Source organism: Perissodus microlepis, chromosome 18 (assembly GCF_051167445.1).
Source record: "Perissodus microlepis isolate ML-2025 ecotype Zambia chromosome 18, ASM5116744v1, whole genome shotgun sequence".
Lineage (NCBI taxonomy): Eukaryota > Metazoa > Chordata > Actinopteri > Cichliformes > Cichlidae > Perissodus > Perissodus microlepis.
The window spans coordinates 2,838,381-2,851,428 of NC_140478.1; the positions used below are offsets into that span (position 1 = coordinate 2,838,381).

The window sequence follows — 13,048 nt, forward strand, 5'->3', positions numbered from 1 at the left end:
ACTTTATTAATTAACATCTTCTTTGCATGTAATAGTTTATTACATATAGCAGTATAGGTCCAGCATTTTATGTTCACTCTAACTTTTAACTTGCCCTTCTTAGATCATAAAAACGTCATATTAGGAAGTTTTGTCGTTAGTAACATTTTAACTGTGTAATGGAAGTGTGTACAAATGTTTCTCTCTGTCTGTCTCCCTCTCACACACAGACACCTCCTCCCCTCCCAGACACACAGACACAGACACACACACACACACACACACACACACACACACAGAGACCTCCTCCCCTCCCGCAGCTCAGAGTTGTCTGTTGATATGTGTCATTGATCCTCCATTCATTCCTAGACCAGCCCAGCTGTCACTCACTTCCACGTCAGTGCATCTCCAACGGCTGCGCAGTGTCACAGCAAGTGATGATTTAAGCTCAGTTATGCACTTTGCACACTCACTGATACAAATGATCCAGGATAAAAACTACTGACCCTGAATCTGCTCCTGTTGGGACACTTGGTTGCAGAAAAGGAGGTAGACAGGACAACAAGGGTGAAAGAAGGTACGGGTGTGAGTGGAGGAAGGAGCAATGAAGTGGTGGTGAGGGTCGGGGCCAAAGGGGGAAAAAGATAGCAGTGTGGATTTGCAGGATTAAAAAGCGAGATAGAAAAAGAAACAAACACGGGGTGAGGTGGTTAATGATAAAGAAGGAAAGAACCAGAGGAAGAAGGGAGAAAGAAGAAGGTAAGAAATCAATGTAGAAAAGCTAACAGAATGTGTGAGAATCATCATCAGTCAGACGGTGCAGCTCTGTTCTCAGACACACAGATTTAGGTTCTGATTAATTAAAAAATGAAAAAAAAAATAGGAGCATATTGTTTAGCCCCCAGGGCAGACTCATACAGTAGAGAAGCTACGCCAGAGGACGCGGGGGTGGGGTCACATCTCCAGCCACCAACAGAGACATCCAATAGAGAGTCGAGGGGCTGGGATTATGTAGCTCAATCAGACTCTGGCAGATTATGTCTCAGCAAAACAGACTCCACTGTGGAGGGAGATTAATAACTATTTCCAAATAGTTTTGTTGGGTGAAAACAATCAGCTTTGTGATGAGGTACAGGCATTAAATGGCACACAGATGTAAAAGCGACGGTACTGGAAGATAAATCTGCCCTGTAAATCCCCTTAGATCCATTGGTTTCAATATGTTTTGGAGGTTAGATTGTAATTGGCTTGACTTTACTAATCCAAAAAATATTATCAGAAAGCTTTCAGCACCCAATTAGAATGGCTGAAAATATGTCTGTGGGGTATAATTAGAAGTCCTAACACTATCATGAGCCCTAATCCAAGCTGAACTGGCCAAATGATGAGATTATTCCTAATGCATAGATAAAAAAAAAACATTGTATGGCATTAATAAAATAATTGCTGAATTAATAACAATACTGTATTGTTGCCACTTTGACAGTATCAGCTGTGAAGTTCATTATATGAAGAAAAGAAAAGTGATTTAACAGATTTTTTTTAAATTTTGAAATGAATGAGCTATCAAGAAAATAATCCAAAAATAGCCGGGGAATTACCATTAACTAATTAATGACTAATAAAGCATGTAACTGTGAGAAAAATATGAATTTAAAATTTTGTATTAGGAAAATGTTTTTTGACTTAAAAAGCTTGTAAAAATCAAAATTAACATAAAAAAATACAATGTTCATTTAAAAGATAAAACTTGATGCACTGAGTAAAAAAGACACAAAAATGACAGGACAAAAATAGACTGTAATTTTATGTGGATTTGTTATGAAAGTGTTCCCTACTAAAATGGTGAAAAATGGTGTATATATATAAATAAATAAATATTATTTTTTGTATAGGTATATAACATTATACTTATTATATAACAAGTATTAGTAAACTGTTAAAAGGTACAATGACAGATGGTGTTTCATATGTTTATTACATTTCTTTTAAAATTATTGACCAAAGTTGGTAAAATTACAAAAATGTAAAAATAAATTTAAAAAAATGCACATTATATACTACATATCCACAAGTTATTTAATAACTCTGAAAAACAAATGTTAAATATCTCTATAATTATAGTATTTTCAATCAAATACAATCCTTATCATTCAAAATCGTTTAAATATAAATACTTTGTAAATGAAGCTTGTAACACTAAAAATATCAAAGTCCTTATTATTTTATTAGGTTTTATAATATGAAAAGATCAATAAGAAGTGAAAGAGTCAAATCAGGAACCATTCTTCAACCTCTAAAATTTTGCATGTTTCCTTTTTAAAAAAACAAAAAACAAAGTTTAACTCTGAAATCAACAAAGATGTGGAAAGGAAACAGACTTTACACAGAAAAGCCATTGTGGATTATGGGACACTTCCACGGGTTGGGGTTAGAGTTTTAGATCTTTTGGAAAAGACTTATCAACAAGTCAGCAAGAAGCTAAAAATGTGGGGAGAAATAGTTTGACTCAGGTAAAGAGAACACATAGATATCATGACCAAACCCATTTGAGCCTAAATAGTAACACATGAAAGCCAGGCCTGTTTGCTGTATTAATCACCAGGTGATGTCGCACAATAAGAGATGTGGTGTCGATAAGTTGCGGTCTTCATACTTCAGCATCTAGCCAGTGATAAAGAAGAAGAGCGAACATGAAGGGAGTAACATTTTGTGGCAGGTAATTTTAAATTCAGTGTTTTTATCAGCAGTGTTCCCTCTAAACTGCGCGCGTGCAGAAAATTTGCGTTGCACGCAAAAAAAAAAAAAACTCACCTGAATTGAAATTAAAATTAATACTTTAACAATTCTGTTTTGCAGTGTTAGTCAGTAAGTGACTGGCTGCTATGGGATTAGAACGATGCCACCACATCCCGTAGTCCAGCCAATGATGCGATTCACATTCGCATATACGCAGCTAATCAACGTGGTTGACAGGCTATGACAGCGTCCTTATGTGCCGACACCGGTGTTTTAGTGAGCAAAGAGGCTGATGTGGAGTGAATGTGGCCACAAGCCGAAACGCGTTGGTCAATTATCAAAGTTGTTCATCTTCCCACAAGTGTTGCTGGAGTTCCTGCTTTGTGAATTCTTTCATCCTCTCCATGCACCTTGGAAGCAGGTCAAGTTGTGCCAGAAATTTTTTTTTGCTGTGATGTGGAGTGAAGCCATGTTAATGACAACGTGTACAACCATTGGAGATGTGAGCAGGACAGACGGAACAATTGATGGAAAAAGTGTGGACTTTATACCAGTTTTTAAATTGTGTTGATCGGCCACGTAAAACCAGAGTTATGATAAAAATATCTGCACTGTTTGGTTTTCTTCCTGAATACTGTCGTTGTTTATATTTACTGCGGGAGAAACGGTAAAAACGGCGTTTTATAAGGAAAACGCGCGAAAGCCTGTGAACAAAAACCAAAAAAACCCCGGCCTTTCCTATTGGTCGAAAAATGTACAATGTCGACCATTAAGAAAATGATATGGCAACATGGTATTTATTGTTTAGGAAGGGGGGAAGTTTTAGGAGTGACGATGGTGTTTTGAGATGTGAGAGATTTGTGACGTTTAGCGCAAATCTTGTGTAGTTAGTGTGTAGTGTAGTCAATAGTCAGTGTTGGGGAGTAGAATACAAAATATGAGTAACTGTATTCCGTTACAGTTACTCACAGCGGTACTTTCCTGTTTCATATTATGGCGGGTCAGGACTGTTTGGGGTTTGTTTGACAGCTATGCTCTGTTGCTCCAGGCAGCAGCGTTACGGTTGCCATGGTTACAGGGTGACGCTCTCTCTCTGCCACTTTTTGTTGTTGTTGTTGTGCTAAGCTAACAGGCAGAATGCTACCGGTATAGCTCTAAAGAATGTAGCATCATAGGCAGTGTAGTCCGTGCTGCTGGGAGAATGGACCGCCATACACGTTATGTGTCTGTGAGCGAGGGAGGGAGAAAAAGGAGAGTGGAAAAGTAGGAGTTGTTATCGAGAGCGGGAGCTGGAAGCATGTAAATATAATAATAACCACTGCCAGAGATGGGCAGTAACGCGTTACTTGTAACGCGTTACTGTAATCTGATTACTTTTTTCAAGTAACGAGTAAAGTAAGGGATTACTATTGCAAAAACGGTAATTAGATTACCGTTACTTTCCCGTAGGAACGCTGCGTTACTGCGTTACTAAAACCGTGATTTTATTGCAAGAATGTCTCATGACAGTGACGTAAGCGAGTGCGACGTTGGTGACAACAGCTGTGTGCAGATCAACAATGGATCATATATCGAGTGCGGAGAGAGTATGAGCGTGCAGCGTTTAAAGCGAGGAAGTACTGACCTTACTTTGAGTTTGATTCCATAAAAAGTGACAAAAACATTAACGTCCGTTGTGCGTGGGAAGAAAACTTCTTTTTACAGCGAAAAAAAAAAACCCTAAACAAGCACCGAGTAGCTACGACGTAATGGGAAATTCACAGAGAAGCTGCCGTATCCTTCCACTGACCGCTGCGACACACCTGCACCAGAGCACACCTCCGCCTGCCCCACTCCTGCTTTACAGGTGAAAATAGAGCAACAGGACCACTGAGTCTTTGATTTTATTTATTTTCTGCTGTGTTTTACTTGCATCTATTTGAAAGAGTGAGTGTAAACACAAAAAAAAGTATTTTATTTTACGTGCTGGAATGTGCAGAAAATAGGTTTAAATGTTAAACTAATTTCTTCCAGTCAGAGAATGTTGCATATAATTAAATTTTTGCTTGATGCATAAAGTTAAAAGATTAAAACTAATAAAACAAGTTTTAAAAAGAGACTTTTCCATTTGATTACATTTTGTATGATGGATTATGCAGAAAAAGTAGAATTGGGCTGAAAGATCTATCGCTTTAATACCTATTCAGGTTGTAAATCGTGTTTTTAAAAGTAACTAAGTAACTAAGTAACTAAGTAATTAATTACTTTTGAAAATAAGTAATCAGTAAAGTAACGGGATTACTTTTTTGGGGAAGTAATCAGTAATTAGTTACTGATTACTTTTTTCAAGTAACTTGACCAACACTGACCACTGCAGCCAAGAAGAGAGCCTGACGAGCCCAGTTGTAAGTAAGCTATTAAGACTCGACTGTACACTGTGTTCGTGTTTTCCTCCGAAACAATAAGTTCCGTTGGAGCAGTCTTTCAACGCCTCTCTCTGTCTCTCGCAAGCAAAGTTGACCCACACAACAAAGTAAAGCTATTTTTCGGCTACGAGCCGACACGGAACCCACCGTATTAGCCAGAGGTCCCTTTACTACAGTTCGGAGCCGCGGACCTTCAGTAACAGTAATAAATCACACAGCAATAGTACATCCATGTAGTTGTAAAAAGCATGATAATGTATTAAGCAATCCAAAGTATTCAGAATACGTTACTCTCATTGAGTAACGTAACGGAATACGTTACAGAATACATTTTGGGGCATGTATTCTGTAATCTGTAATCTGCAGTGGAATACATTTTAAAAGTAACCTTCCCAACACTGTCAATAGTTTTGTTGTGTGTGTCAGAACAATGAGGCGACTGCTGAATGTTACAGGTGTTACAGCAGTGATACATCTGCTGCTGTCAGGCCTGCAGGTATCAGGCTGTTGTTCTCCTTTATCTCATAGTGGACAGAAATTATTTTTTGGAGTGGCACAAATAATTTGTGTGGCATCAGATTTGCAGAACAGCTGATTGTTCTGTAAATAGTTTGAAATGTTTATTTAAAAAACGCCTTGGCTGCATTTTTAGGTAAACAGCTGCAAAAAACTTTGTGATTTGCATAACTCGTTTACTTTTTTTGAAGAAGTAACTATATAATTAATTGCCCAACATTGGTCAGTATATCCTATATTTTGCAGACAGAGTTACAGACTCTCTCCCAGACCACAGACTCATAATACAAGTCAGAGCTTTATTTAAAAAAAAAAGAAGAAGAAAGTTGTGTTTTCAAAATTGGAGTTCAAGTTATTTTTACTTCCAATAGTGTTAACATACCACAGGTCATGATTTGAGGTCAAGATTCTTTTTAATTTTCATTGTAAGTGGGCTAAAGCAGTTAATTAAAAGTAGTCTAACATAAATGTAAATGCTGTAATTTGATTATTTTAATAAACCATGTAACTTGGATGGATTCGACGCTGGCGTGACCACAGTGCACACGTCTGCTGGGAGTTTGTGTGTTCGCTCAGACACATGAAAAATTAGAGGGAACACTGTTTATCAGCTCAGCAAACATCAGCAAACACACAAACTGTGTGCAGTTTGTTGCACAGTGTGTTGCTAGCTAAAGGTCAAGCTGCTGTATTTTACAGGGAGAGAAAAATGCAAGATAACTTCACTCAGAGATGGAGAAAGATAAGAAAGACAGGCCAGGAGAGGAAGAACAGAGTTTATATTTAAAGGTAAGGACTGTTCAGTGACAATTGATAAAAGCTTACATGTAAGCCCTTTTAAATCAAATTTTGGCTTTGAACATGTGACACTATGTTTTTTTCATATTGTGAAACATTCAGCAAAACAAACAGAGGCAGACTATGTTATTCTAGGTTGCATAAAAATACAGCAAGTTAGTGCAGGATAAACAGGTTAGCTTGCTGCACTGTGATGGATTTAAAGTAAAGAACAGTGTGTGGTGCACAGTGGCTGTGGCTTCATGGTTACATCAAGATGAGATAAGTTTGAAATGAAACTGATGAAACTTAGATTCATTCACTGAATTCCACCTTCATACCAACTTTATTCAGTCTAGTACAAAGACAGCATGAAAAATCTGCTGTCAGTGTAGAGGATGGAAATCAGCCAGGACAATTCATAAATCATCTGCTTATATCTTATTGAATTCAGTTGTGTAAACCCACAAAGAGCAGTAAACCTCAGTAGCACAGGTCAGCTGATCACAGACTGAATTAAGAAGATCTACTAGGCCACTCAATAGTAATTATCTTTAGTTGTTATTCTTTTTCCCTCGCTGAGCCACTACAACTGATTTTAGGGTTCCTCCACCTGCTGAGTCCCACTTAAACCCCTGACTTTACTCATTTTTGTGTTTAAAATGTAGGCAACAGAAAATAGAGCTATTTTTCCTTCTTTTTTCTCCGGTCATGTTCTAGTTAACTGGTTCAAGCTGAGTATAATTAGAATTAAATATTAGACTACAATAAAGTTTGTATTCCTATCTACTAATATTATTTTGTTATTACTTGAATATAGCACAATGTTCACTTCGTCTTACACAAAAATATCTGGTAGAAACATTCTTTAAGGACTTATTTTACTTTCTCACTTTGAGTACATTTTAGAGCAGGTACTTTTTATGTTTTACTTGAGTAAAGAAGTTGATTCAGTACTTTAAGGATCCACGTGAAAATTTGGTTAAAGTTAATGTAGTTGTAATTATAGAGTTTAGGTTATTCCCTCAGTGTTCCACTTGTGGGGCCCTTTAGTGTGGAAAAGTTCTTGCCTGTTGCAAATGATTGTTTCTCACTTACTGTTTTATTTTGGTAGTCTTTTGTTTCTTGTTTTATTGCATTTAGTGTTGCTTATGTTGTCTCATTGTCTTGAATAGTTTCAGCTGTCTCTGTTCCTCAGTTATGTCTATTCCTCCTTGTCTTTTTTTTTTTTTAGCTCATTTGTTAACCTCTAGTTGTGCACTAGAAAGATTTATAGACAGTCATTTCTGCTCTTACCAAAGCATAGACTGGGGAGGTGGCCAAGACAGAGATAGAGAGAACATGCAGACTACACACAGAAAAGTCCCAAATGACAAGGAAGTTCAACCCAGGACTTTTATAGTGTTAACTTATATAGAATTGTCCCCCCAAAGGAGCTTAGATAAGGTGGTGTCATGCCCCAGCTAAGGGTTAAGTTTCTTTTTAGTCAGTTGGAAGATGAGAAACGCGTGACCCAAAAATACAGACAAGGTGAAGGATGCTTTCAACACAACTTGGGCTTCAATGACAGCAGAGCCACAAGCTGGTGGCCCCCATGCCTCCTACAAAGGTGTATTGAATCTGTGAACAAGCTTTTCAGCATCTCTTAATCTCAGGCTTGTACATTTATCTTCAATTTGAGATCTTCATTTTGTATATGTATACCTAAATTTGTTCAAATTTAAAAAAATTATATACAACAAAAGAAAGACATTCTATACCGAAAGTCACAAAAATGGTGAATACACCACTGAAGTGTTAGTTGAAAATGCCAGTCAACACTTTTCCCACTTTACTGTTTGTTTTCTGCCAAAATACTGACATGTAGAAACGTAACTTTTATGTTCATGTTTTGGTGTGGTTACAGAAATATTATGGTCTGTTTTAAAGGGACTGTGGAAATTACTTACTCTATTTCTTTAATCGTCTGTCATCCGTATGTATATGTGTATATTTATTTTGTATTTTTGGTGTGTATGAATTGTAAATTGTTATCCAGTCTATACTGATTTGAACTAATATTTGTTTCAGTCAGGACTCTAGAAAAAAGTCGGAATCTCAAGAGCCCAATGTTCCTACTATATAAAAGTAAATTGAGGTTCGAATTTAAAACAAATGGAAAGTGGTTACACAGATTTAAGGAACACCATTTTAATGAAACAACAGCACTTCTAACATAGAAATCTACATATAGCCGTTGCTCTCAATTAACTCAAAAACCAGACAGAATAATATAACAAATGAGAAAATTCAGAAAACAAGTAATATGAACTTGTAGTTAACAAGGTTTGATAAAAATGTACTTACATTGACCTTTTCTATGTGGAAAACTTAAAAAATTAAATGATTAGTCTGGGCCCAGCTTAAAAAAATGTAATAATCATAATAATAGATTTGGGAATTAGATTTTTTGCTGTCCAGAAAAATTGGCATAAAAGTAAGTCTATCTTACTTTTATGCTTTTTTTCCAAAGGTCCATTGGATTGGATTACTCTGATTCAGATACAGACTTTTCAAGATTACCAAATCTGAGACAACAAAAGGCCAAATATTACAATATTAGCTATGTAAGGAATAACCTGTAGAAATGCATGGGGTCAGTTTAAGTTTTCATTTGAAAATATACATTCCTTTTTGTCATTTCCTTTTAAACTGTCATCAAAAAACTAGTTTTTGATTACTGACAGTTGTGTATATGTTTTGAATCATTATGTGACCCACCATGCTGCTGAGAGTGTTTATGAGTGTGTCTTGTCAGCAGGCTGGTGTGGCTGTGAGTTGTGGAATAGAGGTTCAGACTTGGAGCATGAGTGACACCCTGAATGTGCATTCCACTTGATTTGCTCAGAGATTCAATTCACTGATGGTTGTCCTTTCATCCTGTTAGCTTCAGATTCCAATAACTGGCTCTGTAAATGCATGGGCCCCATATCAGGGCTGGCCCCTGCTGGGAGGGCATATGGGTTGCTTTGTTGGCAGGAAGGGAGTGTGTGTGCAGGGTCCACCAATCACTGCCCTCGCCTGGGGAGTTAAACAAATTGATTGGCAGGCTAATGGCAGCCAGTTCCAGACACTGTGGTCCTCATTCATTCCTCATTCATTCAACACAGAGCTCAGAAAATGCTGCAGAGAACAGGGTGAAAGGCTAGGCTTGAGGCGGACTCAGAGAAATCATAATGGGGCATTAGTTTAGTCTTCAAACATACACACCAATAGTTGTTACAAAACACAGCACAGCCTCAAATCTCCAAACGTATTCGCAGTCTATACTGGATGTTGGAAAGTAGGAGTCGGCTGGGTTTCTGGAACCTGGAAGTATATTCTGGAAGTATAGTTTTGTATTTTCCTATTCTTTACTAGAGGAATTCACTGAGTCCCGTTTAATTTACCTGGCATATTCTTCCTCATAAATGAAAACCTTTACATTTAATATCAATTGCATTTATTACTGTGGGGCGTTTACTAATGCTTATTGCTAATCAGTGGTGTATAAACACATGAAGAAAAGACATCATGGGAAACCCCCAGCAGCCTTGACCTATTGCACCATAAGTAAATGAAGCATCTCTAACTATATGCTTGGTCAAAGACATTAAGCCAACAGTTGTTGTGATTTGGCGCTAAATGAATAAAACTGAATTGAACTGAAATAGGAAAGTTTGAAGTCTAATCTTAAAAGATGGTGTCTGTCTCCCATTCTACCTAACTTCACTGAAAGTGGTGACATCAATCCCAGAGCTCCGGTTCAGTGATATCTACATCACTCTGTATCGTGTCGGGAATCCCTCCCCTTACACTGCTGCCAGGATAAAAGCTTAAATATATAGATCTATATATCTATAGATCTATATATATAGATGCGCACAGATTACCACAGTGGTCCCAGTGTTAACTGGAGCATTTGGTGCAGTGACCCCCAAGCTACATCAGTGGTCCTAGTATATCCAGCAGTTGTTATCTGCTGAAACCAAGGTTAATGGCTCTGTGCCCACATGGATTAAGCAGGCTGGCAATTAGCCAGGGCCACTGAGCCAGCAAGATGCTAATACATAAGGCAACTACTATAACTGGCTAACCAAGCATAGCGGACAACACAACCACATAGACCCATATGCACCGAAGTCCAGATGCTAAGCACTAATTCCCGAGTGATTGTTTGATATCTTTTGTTGAGGCTGTTTATGATGCCCTGTCTTGTCTCTGACTGTGTGCAGTTACCATTTACACACATAGCTTCGTGAAGTGTGACTTCTGACACTGGCTGAACTGAATTTTGCTCCCCTGCCTGTATTTCCTTTTCTTTGAGTTTCACTGTGTCATTTTGCCAACCTGAATGAAAGAAAGTGTTATGAAGGCCTGTGTTGAGTCTGCTTTAATGAAAAGCTCCTGGACTCATTCCAGTAGGGGAAGAAAAGCTCTTTTTCAGTTTTCAAGAAAAGTGGAAACGTCTTCTACTCAAATACAATGTCTTTCAGATTGAATATAAGCAAGCCAAACATAAGCACATTTTCATCACTCCAGAGATTATTGGACAAATGTGACTGTAGCAAATTTAATAGGAAGAGGAACCAAATGCAGGACAGCAGTAGGAAGAATAAAAGTCCAAAATCCAAATCTTTGATCGGAATGACAGGCAGATTATACATGGAAATGAAACAGTGTAGCAAACAATCTACATGAGGATCAAGCAAAGGCAGTGCCACATATAAAAGTCCAGTGGTCATACACAAGGATATAAATATGAACAGCAAAAGAATAACAAGCAAGAGGAGTGTAATAGGTTAATGGCCTCTAGATCATGAGTCTAAAGTGGAAATAAAGAGAAATTCATAACCCTGTGTGTGTGTGTGCACATGCGTGTGTATTCTCAACTGCCAATACTGGCCTTCTACTAAGCACAGACCTGAGTGACAGCAGGCACCAGTATGAGGCACATTATCCACCTCATCAAACAGGCCCTCTGAATTATACTCATTCTAATGTACTGCCCTGAGCTTTTTATTATTCATATTAGGTGGAGCTGAAGGCAAAAAGTTGTTCTTTTCTTTCTCCCACAATGGAGCTCATATTTGCTACACAGCTGGAGAGTCATGCCTTTTGTGGGCTATATTAAAAGAATAGATGGGGTGCATTTGTGTATAGGTCTTTGTGTGTGCTTGAAGCAAATGCCAGTGTGCCACTTACAGCATCAGCGGTAAAATTTTTAACTTTTTGGAAGGACCAGAAGCATTTGCTGCAAAAAAAAAGTTCCAACATGCCCTTGGAGCTTAACAAAAGTGAAGGAGATGAACAAGTAAGTTGAAATTACTACTTACACAAAAGTAAAGTTAGACCCCTCAGAAAATAACAGCCCACACAGACTTTGCCAGCCGTATGTGTGAACAACAGCAAGAACATTAAATTAAAATTCAAAGCATTGTAATGGTTCCGGTCATTTAAGTGACTCTCAAAGCGCACGGTCAATGATCCCGGACAGGCTGGTCTGAGTTTTTAAGAAAGAGGAAACAGATTCACATGGATGTGCAGCCAAAAATATTCTACTGCGGCTGTGTGATGCTATCACATCAATATGGACCAAGGTCTCTGAGGAATGTTTCCAAAACTTTATTGAATCTGTTTCATGAAGAATTAAGGCAACAGGGGTCCAACCGAATGTGTGTGAGTGTTAAGACCTTCATAACAATAGTCCACATAAGAATCACTGTAAAGCCTGGACTTGAGTCGCTGTACTCATGTTGAATACAGGCTCAAATATATTCATACAAACCCACTAATATTTGGTAAAATCCCCCTTAGCAAGCTGCACCGCAACAGATGCTTTTGGAAGCCATCAACAAGCTTCTAGTAAATAGACTTTTTCTTAGATAGCACTTTCAGAATGCCTCATTCACCAAGAGAGTCGTATACACTGATGGTGGTACATTATTAAGGAGATGATTGACCTCTTTGGGAGTAGAGTTTAGGTTCCTGCTCTGTACTGTGTTGGCACATAGTATTGAAGAGATAAACAGTGAATGAATTATATCCTTAAATTTAGTTACAGCACTTTAGAACGATATCTGCTCTAATTAAATCCATCATTTTACATTTACATTTTTAATTCCTTCTTAGATCTTCACTGAGTTCCTTGTACTTTCTCATGTTGCTGAGTATTGGACAATTCAGTGATGCGCTCTCCTTTTTACGCTGGAAAAGAGAACCTGTCAGCTGCAGTGAGTCATGATCATTAACAAGTACTTAATAGGCCTCGACTTTGTCAAGTTTAAAACACTGTAGATGTCTTTGAGCTTGACTCACAGACATACATGTATACTCAAGTACATCTATGTTTTGATTGGCCCCATATTTATACATTTGACCCAGTGTAGATTACAGCAACTCCAAAATACATTTAAACTTGTGGATCCAATCCTTGTTCTTAAAAAGGATGAAAGATGTTTGTGAGTTTTCCAACCTGGAAAAAGAATCATGACATTATTGTCTATGATCAAAATTACATGTGCAAATTTCTGACCACAATTGTATATTCAATTCAATTCAACTTTATTTGTATAGCTTGAAATCAGAGCAGTTGCCTCAATGTGCTTTACATT

The 13,048-nt window shown here is 37.7% G+C and overlaps 1 long non-coding RNA gene across 1 annotated transcript in view; it reads left to right on the forward strand.

The window, feature by feature from the left end:
• Positions 1 to 533: 533 nt before the first annotated feature.
• The window catches only part of LOC146367034 (uncharacterized), a 38,187-nt gene continuing 25,672 nt past the window's right edge, over positions 534 to 13,048 (forward strand). The window contains exons 1-2 of the long non-coding RNA XR_014797684.1: positions 534 to 738; positions 6,339 to 6,428. This is a non-coding gene — a long non-coding RNA (uncharacterized LOC146367034). The remainder of the gene's footprint in view (positions 739 to 6,338; positions 6,429 to 13,048) is intronic.